We start from the raw sequence: 15,827 nt of genomic DNA, 5'->3' as shown, positions 1-15,827 counted from the left end.
GACTTTTTGAGTTGGTATCTCAATCATGAATCCATCACTCTAACTTCAAGGCAACTTCAAATGTGAGAGCGGTATTCAAATTTTTCTGTCATAATTATCAAGATTTTTGTACACCACATATCTTCCAGTCTTAAGTCAAGTCTTGTGTACACACATACACATACACATACACATACACACACACACACACACATACACATTTTATATATATATATATATATATATATATATATATATATATATATATATATACAACCTGTGATTAATGGCTTTCAACTAAAATTACCTTTAAGACATTCAAACATAAAAAAAAAATATTTAGTGTAAAATTATTGTACACGCTCCACCACTGGAATGTGGTCCAGAGGTATAATTCATTTTTAGTTTAAATTTTGTTCAAAAGTCACCAACCTTGTGAACAATCTGGGTCACAGGACTTCTCCGACATTACACGTTATGCATGACACACACACAACACACACACACACAGAGAGAGAGAGAGAGGAGAGAGAGAGAGAGAGAGAGAGTGTATATATATATTATTATATATATATATATATATATATATATATATATTATACACACATATACACACACACAATAAGGTGTGCTTAAGCTTATTTTAATTAATGTGAGTGCGTAATAAAAGCCCCCCTCCCCTCGAAAAAAAAAGGGCAAATTCTCGAGTTTGGTTGGAATCGCTACCTCGTTAGAGAGAGAGAGAGAGAGAGAGAGAGAGAGAGAGAGAGAGAGAGAGAGAGAGATCTGCACTCAGCGAATTTTGATCCTTGCACGGCATGGTGCAGGATTCTTTCACTGAAAAGGAATAAGATTCTTCGGCCAAGAAACTGCCAAGAGAATAATACTAAAAGGAATTTATGAAATACTATTGAAAGTTGCTTTCATTATTTAAGGCAAATAAAACTGTTTTTATGAAGCATTCGGGACAAGGAAAATACGAGATTCTCTCTCTCTCTCTCTCTCGTTTCCAACGACTTCAAACCAACCTTCAGGAACAAAACTTTGTTTACAGGTTTTTAAAAAGACACAACTCCCCCCGCCCCCGCCCCCCACACACAAAGACGATAATCATCTTGAAATTGCGATAAAAAACGCAAGGCCTTTAACCAGGTTCATCTTCCGAATGGTTACCACCATCATCAAATTTCCATTAACATCCTGGAAACATTCCAGGGCAATTCAACTCGGCTCCACTCTATTTCCTGGAAGCTTTACGGTTTGCCTTTATAGCTCCGTCTGCGTCTTGGTGAATAAATGCCACTCGTAAAGATTCGATACAAAATTCATTGAGTCAATCCATAATTCAATGTCATCTGTTCGATGCCATCAACGATGTCCCAATGTTTAGGATTATCCTCCAATCCTGTACAGAATTGAAATGGATGATCCCATTATCGTGTGTCACCTTTCTTGAATGGTTAACATTTAGGTTGATGCAATATGTAAGGTATATAAGATCACCATTTCAGAGAGAGAGAGAGAGAGAGAGAGAGAGAGAGAGAGAGAGAGAGAGAGAGAGAGAGAGAGAATCCGTGTATACCTTATAAACATAAAAAGACCCAAACGTGGCAACGTGTACGTTAATTCCAGTAACGTTTTAAAAATAATCTAATGATAGCAAATGAATGAAAAGAGCAAAAACAGAAAACATTTCTTCTGTTGTCTACTGAATTTTAAAAACGTTGGTATTGCACTATGAATACAACTAAATCGCTATTTTTCGCTCCTCTACACTTTGAAACAAAACCTGGGAGGCACTTTTCAACACAGATTTGCAACACCTTGGCCAAATGAGACGAATCTGAACAGAATAGAGGATTAGAGAAGTTTTCCAAAGATCTTACGGAGAGAGAGAGAGAGAGAGAGAGAGAGAGAGAGAGAGAGAGAGAGAGAGAGAGAGAGAGAGACGAACTACGAAAGAGATATGGACGGAGTTATAATCTCTTGCGAGTTGGAACCGAGGAGTGATCCTGGGATTAAGAGAAAAAGCACCTTATTTGCATTTCACGCCCATGTGTATGTAATCTTACGCCTCAGCTCTTCTGAAAAATACAAACTAAACACTGAACAAATTTAAAAATACTTTAATATAAGGATAGGTCAATGTCAGAATACTGAACATTAAGATGGCAGAAATACCTTTCCCAGAATTATAAAACTTTACAGTTCAATTACTGAAACTGAAAAAAAACTACGAGCTATTGACAATGAAAAGGCAAGTGTTCAATTAAAAGAAGAAACAAACCTCCAGGTCATATTGCGATTTCATATTTCCGAGAGAATGGAAGCATCGCAAACGAAGAATGAAATAAATGTTGAACTAACTTTTGTTTTCTGACGGAAGACAATATTTCAGCAGCAACAATCAGTCCCACAATGCAACTTTAATAAGTCTTAATTAGCACAGGTGTTGAAGAGGGTGGTGTGTCGGGGGTGGAGGGTGAAGAATTCACTGCAATTGTTATCAGCTTCGAGCAATTTGCAAGGACAAACAAACAAACAAAACACACAAACAGACGCCGGTGCTCAAGTGTTACGTTCTATGATGGTAATGGAGGCAATTCCATGCACACCATTCCAGCGAGAGACACAATAAGCAAGAACAACGTTTATATGACACGACAGGTTTACACTGCTCAACAAGGTAGAGCGCTACTGCACGACATTCCACGGTTGCCACGTTTTACGCTGCAGAAGTTTAGGCTTGTGAAGTTTGATGGTGAATTATGGTTTAAAAATACAGTAGAATATAGAATTGAGGCCGAAGGTCCAAGCGCTGGGAGCTACAACCCCCAGTCATAGCTGGAAGTAAAATTGAGAGTAAAAGGTTTGAAAGGTTTAACAGGAGGAAAACCTGGCAGCTGTGCTATGAAAAAATTGTAAGGATAGGGTGGAAAGCATGCTGGAATAAAGAGAATATGAACGAAGGTACAATAAAGAGAATGAAAGGGGTAACAGCTACAGGCCGAAGGGACGCTGCAAAGAACCTACAGTGATGCCTGTGGTCCGTCAAGTTTATCCTTCGGACAGAATGTGATTCACTTCCTTCCACTCCGTTCTTCTTCAACGAGAAGGCCGACGGAAACGGCAATTCCCCTCGGCTAGGTATGATAAAATATTAAGAAGGAATGAAAAGGACTGAACCCGAGGTGGAAGAACCAGGGGAAAATGAGTCTTTCAAAAGAATCCGGTCCGGGCTTGGTGACCTCCAGTTCCAAAAAAGAATTTTCCTGATTACGGTCATGCTTTCAGCAGCTTTTCGAGGTGTAAGAGAGTTTGCACTATATGGAAACCCCTGCATCAGAGGACATCTATAATTCAGAGATGCTATAAAAAATTTCACTTGTAATTCCAGACAGAAAAGCTTCATTGTTTGACCCTTTTGAGAATTCTTTAAGGGAATAATGACTAAACTTCAGAGTTCTTGTGCGAAACCATTCTACTAACAAAACAAGGAGAGGGATGAAGTTAAGAGTTACGCATAACAATTGGACACGTGAAATGATCAAGTTTTCCTTAGTCGTATTTAGAAACCTCCCACTTCTGACCTGAATTGATTGTTCTGCAGCTCGACGGCAATGACTGGAAGTTCAAGCTTCCAAAGAATATGGTCTTTATGACAAAGAACTAAAAGAAGGTAATGGGAAATACCTAAAGAAGATAATTTTTAGAAAAGAGAAAATGAATTTTAAAAATTCATAACTACATGGATAAACATGTAGGCAAATTATTAAAATTCAAGGAAAACTTATTAGGATAGTAAAGCATCGCATCTTCGCTTGAACTTCAAAAGTTCCAATTACACGACATCCTTAGAGAGACTTCCAAGTCCAACAGTGTAAGGAATAAAGGACCTCTAGAACTGAGAAGTTCGACAACGAGGCCCATTTCCTGCACATTGGTCCTGCTGTCCAGCAAATCTGGTTGCTCTCGGCAGGCAAAGGAGGACCAGGGATCAATTCCTGGTGTGAAAGATCTCTGTTAACATACAACTTTTGAAAACTTGACAACCAACAGACCATCTGTCGATGGTCCAGTCATATCCATCAAGAGCAAACTACTAAAAACTTCATACCAGATTGCAATAACGCTTGTCAACACAAATACGTTAGAGAATGAAATACATGACGCATTTCCTAAGCACATGAAAAGCCATTAAGATCCCTGTACTAAATAAAGAAAAAACTACGCTATACATACATTCAACACGTTAAAATGTTTTATTCTTTTCCCCCTTTTGTACAAACATGCGATGCTTTTACAATGCAAATTATATCTCTTCAGAATAATTACGACAATGGACTATATTTTCCCCCACAAGCTCAGCATATTGACAAAAAAATTAATAAATAAAATTAAGGCATATAAACATACAATTTTCCAACTGTGTGCTTGTTTTTCGTCCCCTTCGTATTTCATTTTTAAATAAAATAAATACCAGGAGAGAAAAAATAAGAAATAAGCCATAATACAATAAAATAAGCAATAACATGCACAGATAATGATGGACTTATACCTACTATTTCAAGTTTTGAAAAAACAAAAACACTTCAGGATAATTTGGATATCCAATGTAAAAATAACCCCAAACTTAAGTGCCCGCCTTGTAAGTGTTGAAGTTATAAATTCTAACCAAATATTATCCATACGCCCAAGTATATAATACTTATATATATATATATTATATTATATATAATATTATATATAATATATATGTGTGTGTGTGTGTGTGTACACAAGTGGGACACCTGTATCTCGAGTGGCTGAAGGAAACTGAACAGTCTCTGGAGAGTTCCCTTCTCTTCAAGTTTTCGTATTGTATGTGAAGCACACAATCGGGGGTTTTACCCACATACCTGACACATTACAGCGTCCATTTCACAAATCTGAAACGTAATTCAGACGATACATCAATGGAATAAAAACAGAAGTACGTCAAAATCTTCCCCCTTTTCACACGTACTCACAAACTAGCAAAATCCCTCTCTCTCATTTTCTTACACTTGAAGCGAACGAAGGCCCACGTGAGACTAAGAGTCATCTGATCAACAGAAGGCAATCAAGGCAGATACAATGATCTTCATCATAATCCATCAATCAATCATTCAATCAATCAATCACTGAGCAACAGGCCAGGATGAGGCTCACACTTCCTGGAAGCCTGAAAGGGTATGCTTCCACGTGACGTGTGAGAGAGAGAGAGAGAGAGAGAGAGAGAAGAGAGCGAGAGAGAGAGAGAGAGAGAGAGAGAGAGAGAGAGAGAGAGCTTAATTTATCGTGTTTTTTACTTGCACCCCATTCTCTCTCTGTTCTGTGTAATACACCAAATAAAACTTAAAAAAAAAACAAAAATTACAATAAAAAAACAAGATAATCTCTCTGGAACAAAGACAATGATCAACTGAGGTAAGAGAATGTACTACAGTGGGTGTGGCCAGAAAACTTGACCGCAGAAAACTCTTACGGAAAACACAGTCTGAAAAATTTGACCTCACGAAACCCGGTCTACAGTTTCCTTCACTGAAACTGAATTCAAATGTGTGTGTGTGTGTGTGTGTGTGTGTGTGTGTGTGTGTGTGTGTGTGTGTGTGTGTGGTGGGGGGGGGGGGGGGGGGGGGGGCGGGGGGGGGGGGGGGGGGGGGGGGGGGGGGGGGGGGGGCCAACAAATTTCCAACTGGCGCCTATTGTGGTCACACATTGCGAAGGTCACCATCAGACAATTTCTCACAAGACGAGATCGAAAACCTTTATCTGCAACAATATTTCCATAGTTCAAAAGCAATATCTGTATGACTTTTTAAAGCGATGTCAAAATCACAGTTTACTGGACATAGTTACATGCTGCATAGTAACAAAATCATCTTTCATAAATTTTTTATGCAATAATTCTATCGAAAGATGTAGCTGATTTTTAGCTTCCCGGATAGTTGTCTGCAAAGCAGTTCACAGTGGAAGATGTTGTCTCATATACCAGTTTCGAAATCGTCTTGTCAGAAATCATTAATGATGATTAGAACAAGTTCGATTCGATGGAAAATTCTGCACTATGGAGCAACTTCGCTTTCTGAGACCCGACATTTTTATCTATCATTTCCATAATCGTTGACTACCATTAAATGTTTAAAATGAAACATAACTGATAATTCATATAATAAAAAAAATATTTAGTTCTGCTTAGAGCTTAAATATTCCTGTTCAATGACAACGTATTATTTCAAGATTTTTGGACATTGGCATTTAGTATAGTTTCTGAGATAGAATTTCTTAACACACACACACACTCACGCACACACACACACACACACACAAAGAGAGAGAGAGAGAGAGAGAGAGAGAGAGAGAGAGAGAGAGAGAGATTACCTGTCATGTGATTATCTTTCAAAAGGAATCAATGACTCGACCACAGAAATATTGACACAGGAACTAAAAAGGAAGCTAATGCAAGGAAGGTATGTAAAAGCACGTTCCGTCAACGCTTTAAAAGAAGTTGGTGACACTACGACGAATCGTGGAAGAGCCAGTGTCATCTTCTCTTCTTTCACTTCAAGAATATTTTTTTGCTCTCTCTCTCTCTCTCTCTCTCTCTCTCTCTCTCTCTCTCTCTCTCTCTCTCTCTCTCTCTCTCTCTCATGAAAAGGAAATGTCAATCCTTTCCACAATCGCTCTCAGAAACAGACCGCAACCTACCAACACCTTTATTATGTCCGTTCTCATATAACCAAAATATCTAAAAACGGCAAAATTCCGTTACTTTCTTATTCAGATTTGTATTCAGCAATGAGAAACAACTTACTGAGTTTATTCAAAGCCCACTGGAATCTCCACAGCCACTGTCCCAGAACGTGAATATGTCATAAACGTACCTAGAGCTAGATCATGTTTTCAACCAATATGCAATGTATTACTAACCTCATAAAATTCACCCTTGCATTTTCATAGTTTACTTACATTTTCATTTATTTATTAATTTGTCCGTTTATTCTTTTTTTAATACGTGAGATCTCTTCTTATTGTATTTCCTATTAACTTCTGTCACTTTCAAATAAACACCATATTCCCTGTAAGTTTGAACTTCAAGTCAATGGCTCCTGTCGGCTTCATCTCCGGAATAATAATAATCATTATAATGTTCAAAGATGGGAATATGTTCCGGAAATTTTCATGCAAAGATTGGCTGAAGACGCTGCCCACACCATAGCCGAAATTTCTTTCATAACAGTTACTACTACATGAAGAAACGTCCTGGTTACTGACAGGTTTATTTATTTTCAAACTTCATCGAGGCCAAGTAGACAATAATCTTTGTATGGCTTCAATTTCCATCTTAGGAAAGATAACAGTGTCAACGGACCTTAGTAAACAGAGGTTCGGCGTCAGAATTGAAAAGTTTCTGGTCAACGTTATTACATTTTATTAAACGAAATGTGTTTTTGTTTCATATATGGAACTAATTCTCGTTATCTTGAAGACAGAAAGAAAGGTTCTCTCTTGTTATTCTCTTCCTTTTGTGTGCCCTGGTTTGTCTCACCATTGTATTTTACATTCCTGTAATATACAAAGAATATGGTAATACCTAATTTGATTCTTGACATGTTTGTCCATTAATGGTCTAGAATCGTACATGATACAGATGAAGCACAAGGCACGTTTGACTGGATAATCTGAAGGCATATATTTTTCTCAGTCAACAGAGTATATACCAGTTGTCATAATGAGTGCATGAATGGAGCACCTTTCAACTGAATATACGCAAAAAGCAAGGTAAACACAATTTTATACCTTGTAAAAAGGCAAATAATGCAATTCTGATGTTGAATTCTTACGCTTGGCAATAAATCTGCCATGTTGCATATTCAAATACAATGACAAAAAACATAAATCGAGAAATTTCAACTGAAAGAAACAAATAATTCTTCAAACATAACATAAAAGTCAGAATAAGAAAAAAATTTGTTTTAACATCTAACCTCCACAAAAAGGGGAACTGAACCCAACAAAATCAGCTGAGTACTCTTAAAAGCTACTGGCACCTTCTTCCTCTTATAAACCTGTCAGCTTATCGAACATAATAAAAGAAGTACAACAATGAAGTGTATGTCTGTAATAATGATAAACAAATAGAAAATAAATACACAGTAATTCTCACCATATATGATCACATACCAAAATAATATATGAGATCACTCACAATTGCAAGTGGAGAGAGAGAGAGAGAGAGAGGAGAGAGAGAGAGAGAGAGAGAGAGAGAGAGAGACTCTTGCCTAATGATCAACTTTAATGGTGAGACAAACCAGGGCACACAAAAGGAGGAGAAAAACAAGAAGAGAGAACCTTTCTCTCTGTCTTCTCCTTCTTCTTCTGACTGACCGTTATAAGAGGATCTCGGTGGGAGGCCATCGAATCAAAAGCAGATATCGATCGGCCAATGTGTTCACTCCGGACACAAAATCTATAAACGACCGTTATTATGACAACGACAAACTCATTTTCTACCGACTTCCCATGATTTATGGCGCGCACAACTCTTTGTTTCCGAACTTCTCCGTGAGGACTCCACACACACACAAACACGAACATACATTACAATGTGTATATATAGTATGATATATACACACACACACACCACACACACACACACACACACACATATATATATATACATATATATATATATATATATATATATATATATATATACACAAAAATATATTCATATATTCAGGGAGAACAAAAAAAAAGACCTGAAAATTTACCGCCCAAAATGTTTACTCTCAGTAGTATATAAAATATTTACAAAGATCATATTAGGCCGAATAGAAAGACAGCTAGACTTCAATCAACCACGAGAGCAGGCAGGTTTTAGAAGCCGGTATTCAACAACTGACCATATCCATGTAATTAACCAGCTAAAGGAAAAGCCAACAAAGTATGACAAACCACTATGTATGGCATTTGTAGACTATGAGAAAGCTTTTGATTCTGTCAAAACTTCAGTAGTAAGAAAGCCCTTCTACAGCAAAGAATAGATGAATCTTATGTTAGAACATTGAAGATATCTATACGGGTAGTACAGTAATCCTAAAATTACATAAAGACAGTGAGAAATTTCCCATTGAGGAAGGAGTTAGACAGGGAGACCACATCTCTCCTAAATTATTCACAGCGTGCCTAGAAGTCTTTAAGTATTTAGATTAGGATAATGTTGGAATTAACATTAACTTAAGATTTGCAGATGACATAATTCTACTCAGTGAATCAGGGGAGGAATTACAAAAGATCGTAGAAGATTTGAATAGAGAAAGCAGAAATGTAGGACTGAAAATGAACATGAGTAAAACTAAGATAATGTTCAATGAAAATGCAGACAAGAAATAATGGTTATGGACGAACCTCTAGAGATTGTTAATAAATATACGTATGAATTTAGGACAGACAGTTTCCCCAGGCCATGAGACCGAAATTAAAAGAATAAGCATGGAATGGAGAGCTTTTGATAAACAAAATGACTTTATGAAAAGTAAAATGCCACTTTCTCTAAAAAGGAAATTACTTAATCAGATGGTCCTACTAGTATTAACTTAATGCATCAGAAACTTGGAGCCTTACTAAAGCCTTTGAACATAAGCTAGTTACAACTCAAAGTGCTATGGAAAGAATAATGATGGGAATAACACTAAGAGATGGAAAAAGAGCAACATGGATACGAGAGCAAACTAAAGTAGAGGATATTCTAACAATAAGTAAGAAAAATACATGGGCGTGGGCAAGACATATAATGAGAATATCAGACAATAAATGGATGAAAAGAATAACAGAATGGGTCCCTAAAGACTGCAAACGAAACAGGGGAAGGAAGAGAAGACGATGGATTGACGAGTTAAGAAAATTTTAGGAATTTTAGGAAAATCGACCTAACTAATTTGCAGGAAGTTCAAACTTTGCACAGTTGTACATTGACCCATTCTAATTAATATATTAAAAGTCCTTATATATTGAAGCTGTGCTCTAGCCGCCATATTGGAAAATGGCGGTCGTTTTTCGTATTTTCGACTTTTTCTTCTAAACCGTTAAGTTACAGAAAATATGCAGGCACTAGGAAATATTCCTATTTTTTTTTTTATAAAACAATTTTTTTTAGGATAAAAAATAAAAAAGTTACGGCGGAAACAATTTTTCCCATAAACTTGATTTCCACCATCTAGAACATATGTAATATGTATGGGTTAAAAGGTAACAAAGTCTCTTTCTGGGAGGAAAAGGCATTCAAATAGGAAGACTTTGCTCCTTTCCGTAACTGTGAGGAATCAAATAATGATGGGGGTACACTTGCGAGCTCATACTCTTTTATTTCCGTTTTACTGACATCAAGAATAAAATTCTGTGAGAGTACTTGCTGGGTGCTCAATATCACATTTTTATCATGCATCTTTATTGTGTCTGATGTTACTTAAGACGAAGTTACAACTTTCCTCTTACCATTTTTATCATGCATCTTTATTGTGTCTGATGTTAGTTATGACACAGTGAGAAAAGCGATGGACTCCTAAGGAGGCGGGATGCAACCCGGAACCCCACACTATAAAAGTCATCCAGTCGAATAGGATTACTACGTCGGCAGCATTGTGACAGTTTTGGTGTAAAAGGTCTGAGACAACTATGCTTGTCTCAGTGGGCGTTCAGTATCTTTATGGATGGACTAATGCACGAATTTAGAAAAAGAAAAGTTATGTAAGAGCAATACTATGGGATGAGAGAGTGACTCATGACCGGGAGCATGGAAAGTTTCATTTTTGCAAATGATGCAGTGCTCATTGGTGATAGTGAGGAGACACTGCAGAAACTAGTTAAAACACTTTGAAACTGTTTGTAAGCATAATATAAGGAAGGTAACTGGAAGCAAGGATGATGGAACAACGGATGCTAATCTGAACGATGGAAGAATGAAGGAAGGAGTAGATTCGTAAAAGAGATTGTGAACTTGTATAATGAATGATGGTAGGACGAAAGAGGACATCACATCAGAGGTGAGGCAAGAAAGATAGTGGACTGTCTGCATAATTTAAGAAAGAGTCTTCTTTTGTCTTCATAATCCAAAGTGGGAAAGTATTAAAGAATTGAGCAAAATACTTATGGAAATCAACTGTGGATTTTGGATGCAATTGACAAAAATGTTGAAGCTGTTGAGATGATATACTTGCGTTGTCTATGGGGCGGGGGGGAGAGGAGAGAGGTGATAGGATAATATATACGAAGAAATGTAGGAGCGGTGAAAAAAAATTTTTTTTAACGTAGTTGAAAGCAAGGATTAAAGTATACTGAGATGCTTCGGTCATGTGGAAAGAATGGGCGTTGATGGTTGAGGTAAAGATGGTGTTGAAGGGAAGAGCACTTATGGCAACATTGAACGAGAATGCATGAAAAGCATAGTAGAGAACCGCACAGTATGTGTAGGGGGGATCGATACTCGCTGATGAGCCTTCTGTGCAGGAGTTTAAAGCAGCTGACGTTGTAGACAGTACAATTAAATTATGGATTAGGCATAATTTCTCAGGAGTCACATACATACATACACAATACATACATATGTTTATTTATATATATATATATATACTACATCATACACACTACACACACACACACACACACACACCACCTATATATATATATATATATATATATATATTATACACACACACCAAATGGAATGGCAACAGCAGGCTTAGCCTGAAGAAGACAGGAAAACGCACCTAATGAATAAAATTTAACTAACAAAGCACGGAGATGTACATAAATAACTGCAATACCCATCATACTGCAAGGAATATATTGCAAGAGAAACTTGCAAACTATAGAAAATATTAGTATGATAAAAACTGACAGAGAGAGAGAGAGAGAGAGAGAGAGAGAGAGAGAGAGAGAGCTTGCGTCGCGCCAGTGCTCTCTTTCCAGACGTCCAATATGAAAAGGAGGAATCAGAGTCAAAGAGTTCACGATTCAAAAGGACGAAAATACACAGCAGCCACCTCGGTCGCACAATAGTAGACGATGGTACCACACATCAAAAATGTCATCGTAAGAGATAGAAAACTTCAGACAAACCTATGAATGATACAATGAAAGAATGGGTCTTTTTGGAAAGCTTTCCACTTTCCTTTTTGGAAAGCTTTCCACTTTCCTTTTTGGAAAGCTTTCCACTTTCCTTTTTGGAAAGCTTCACTTTGCCTTTTTGGAAAGCTTTCCACTTTTTTCCTTTTTGGAAAGCTTTTTCACTTTCCTTTTTGGAAAGCTTTCCACTTTCCTTTTTGTGGAAAGCTTTTCCCCTTTCCATTTTTGGAAAAGCTTTCCACTTTCCTTTTTGGAAAGCTTTCCACTCCTTTTTGTTGTTTTTGGAAAGCTTTCCACTTTCCTTTTTGGAAAGCTTTCCACTTTCCTTTTTGGAAAGCTTTCCACTTTCCTTTTTGGAAAGCTTTCCACTTTCCTTTTTGGAAAGCTTTCCACTTTCCTTTTTGGAAAGCTTTCCACTTTCCTTTTTGGAAATAAAGCTTTCCCACTTTCCTTTTTGAAAGCTTTCCACTTTCCTTTTTGGAAAGCTTTCCACTTTCCTTTTGGAAAGCTTTCCCCTTTCCCATTTTTTGGAAAGCTTTCCATTTCCTTTTGGAAAAGCTTTCACTTTCCTTTGTTTTTGGGAAAGCTTTTCCACTTTTCCTTTTGGAAAGCTTCCACTTTCCTTTTTGAAAGCTTTCCACACTTTCTTTTTGGAAAGCTTTCCACTTTCCTTTTTGGAAAGCTTTCCACTTTCCTTTTTGGAAAGCTTTCCACTTTCCTTTTTGGAAAGCTTTCCACTTTCCTTTTTGGAAAGCTTTCCACTTTCCTTTTTTGTTTTGGAAAGCTTTCCACTTCCTTTTTGGAAAGCTTTCCCCTTTCATTTTTTGGAAAGCTTTCCACTTTCCTTTTGGAAAGCTTTCCACTTTCCTTTTTGGAAAGCTTTCCACTTCCTTTTTGGAAAGCTTTCCACTTTTCCTTTTGGAAAGCTTTCCCTTTCCATTTTTGGAAAGCTTTCCACTTTCCATTTTGGAAAGCTTTCCACTTTCCTTTTTTGGAAAGCTTTCCATTTTTCCCCTTTTTCCCCCCCCCCCCCCCTTTTTTTTGGAAAGCTTTCCCCTTTCCCATTTTTGGAAATTCTTTCCACTTTCCTTTTTTGGAAAGCTTCCCACTTTCCATTTTTGGAAAGCTTTCCACTTTCCCTTTTTCCGGAAGCTTTCCACTTTCCTTTTTTGGAAAGCTTTCCTCTTTCCTTTTTGGAAAGCTTTCCCCTTTCCATTTTTGGAAATCTTTCCACTTTCCTTTTTTGGAAAGCTTCCCCACTTTCCATTTTTGGAAATCTTTCCACTTTCCTTTTTGGGAAAGCTTTCCACTTTCCTTTTTGGAGAGCGTTCCACTTTCCTTATTGGAAAGCTTTGGCCAGTTTCCTTTTTGGAAAGCTTTCCCTTTTCAGTTTCCTTTTTGGAAAGCTTTCCAGTTTCCATTTTGGAAAAGCTTCCAGTTTCCTTTTTTGGAGCGTTCCACTTTCTTTTTGGAAAGCGTTCCACTTTACCTTTTTGGAAAGCTCCAATTTCCTTTGCGAAAAGCCTTTCCCACTTTCCTTTTTGGAAAGCTTTCCAGTTTACCTTTTTGGAAAAAAGCTTTTCAGTTTCCTTTTTGGAAAGCAGCTTTCCAGTTCCTTTTTTGGAAAGCTTTTCAGGTTTCCTTTTTGGAAAGCTTTCCACTTTCCTTTTTGGAAAGCGTTCCACTTTCCTTTTTGGAAAGCGTTCCACTTTCCTTTTTGGAAAGCGTTCCACTTTCCTTTTTGGAAAGCTTTCCAGTTTCCTTTTTGGAAAGCTTTCAGTTTCCTTTTTGGAAAGCTTTTCCAGTTTTCCATTTGGGTGGAAAAGCTTTCCAGTTTTTCCTTTTTGGAAAGCGTTCCACTTTCCTTTTGGAAAGCGTTTCCACTTTCCTTTTTGGAAAGGTTCCACTTTCCTTTTTGAAAGCGTTCCACTTTCCTTTTTGGAAAGCTTTCCACTTTTCTTTTTGGAAAGCTTTCCACTTTCCTTTTTGGAAAGCGTTCCACTTGCCTTTTTGGAAAGCGTTCCACTTTCCTTTTTGGAAAGCGTTCCACTTGCCTTTTTGGAAAGCGTTCCACTTTCCTTTTTGGAAAGCGTTCCACTTTCCTTTTGGGAAAGCGTTCCACTTTCCTTTTTGGAAAGCTTTCCACTTTCCTTTTTGAAAAAGGCTTTCCACTTCCCTTTTTTGGAAAGCGTTCCACTTTCCTTTTGGGAAAGCTTTCCACTTTCCTTTTTGGAAAGCTTTCCACTTTCCTTTTTGGAAAGCTTTCCACTTTCCTTTTTGGAAAGCTTTTCAGTTTCTTTTGGGAAAGCTTTCCAGTTTCCATTTTGGAAAGCTTTCCACTTTCCTTTTTGGAAAGCGTTCCACTTTCCTTTTTGGAAAGCGTTCCACTTTCCTTTTTGGAAAGCTTTCCACTTTCCTTTTTGGAAAGCTTTCCACTTTCCTTTTTGGAAAGCTTTCCACTTTCCTTTTTGGAAAGCTTTCCACTTTCCTTTTTGGAAAGCTTTCCACTTGCCTTTTTGGAAAGCGTTCCACTTGCCTTTTTGGAAAGCGTTCCACTTGCCTTTTTGGAAAGCGTTCCACTTGCTTTTTGGAAAAGCGTTCCACTTGCCTTTTGGAAAGCGTTTCACTTCCTTATTGAAAGCTTCCACTTTCCTTATTGGAAAGCTTTCCACTTTCCTTTTTGGAAAGCTTTCCCTTTTCTTTTTTGGAAGCTTTCCACTTTTTGGCCTTTTTGGAAAAGCTTTCCACTTTTGCCTTTTTGGAAAAGCGTTACCACTTGCCTTTTTGGAAAGCGTTTTTCCACTTGGCCTTTTTGGAAAAGCGTTCCACTTTACTTTTGGAAGATTCCACTTTCCTTTTTGAAACTTTTCCACTTTTCTTTTTGGAAAGCGGTTCCACTCCTTTTGGAAAGCGTTTCCACTTGTCCTTTTTTGGAAAGCGTTCCACTTTCCTTTTTGGAAAGCGTTCCACTTTCCTTTTGGGAAAGCGTTCCACTTTCCTTTTGGGAAAGCGTTCCACTTTCCTTTTGGGAAAGCGTTCCACTTTCCTTTTGGGAAAGCGTTCCACTTTCCTTTTGGAAAGCGTTTTCACTTTCTTTTTGGTGTGGTAAAAACCAAGCGTTTCCACTTTCCTTTTTGGAAAGCGGTTTCCCACCTTTTCCTTTTTTGGAAAGCGTTTCCACTTTCCTTTTGGAAAGCGTTCCACTTTCCTTTGTGGAAAGCGTTTCCACTTTCCTTTTTCCGGGAAAGCGTTCCATTTCCAAACTTTCACTTTCCTTTTGGGAAAGCTTGTTATTTCCTTTGGGAAAGCGTTGGGGTTCCACTTTCCTTTTGGAAAGCGTTCCACCTTTCTTTTTTAAAGTTTGGAAAGCGTTCCACTTTCCTTTTGGAAAGCGTTTCCACTTTCCTTTTGGAAAGCGTTCCACTTTTTTCCCTTTGGAAAGCGTTTCCATTTCCTTTTGGGAAAGCGTTCCACTTTCCTTTTGGGAAAGCGTTCCACTTTCCTTTTGGGAAAGCGTTCCAGTTTCCTTTTTGGAAAGCTTCCCACTTTGCTTTTTGGAGAGGGTGGAGAGTAAGGTGGAAGAAAGAGAATATGAACGGAGGAACACTAAAAGGGACGAAATGGCTGCAACTAGGGGCCGAGGGGCCGTTGCAAAGAATCTTAAGTAATGCTTAAAGTGCACAGCATGAGGTGCACTGACG

The 15,827-nt window shown here is 37.8% G+C and overlaps 1 protein-coding gene across 1 annotated transcript in view; it reads right to left on the bottom strand.

The window, feature by feature from the left end:
- LOC135220771 (uncharacterized) overlaps positions 1 to 15,827 on the bottom strand; it is a 657,141-nt gene that overhangs the window by 522,818 nt on the left and 118,496 nt on the right. The gene's annotated exons all lie outside the window — the stretch shown is intronic.

This window comes from Macrobrachium nipponense, chromosome 2 (assembly GCF_015104395.2).
Source record: "Macrobrachium nipponense isolate FS-2020 chromosome 2, ASM1510439v2, whole genome shotgun sequence".
In the NCBI taxonomy this organism is placed as follows: Eukaryota; Metazoa; Arthropoda; class Malacostraca; order Decapoda; family Palaemonidae; genus Macrobrachium; species Macrobrachium nipponense.
The sequence above is the reverse complement of the archived record's forward strand: the minus strand, read 5'-3'. Positions and strand labels throughout refer to the sequence as shown.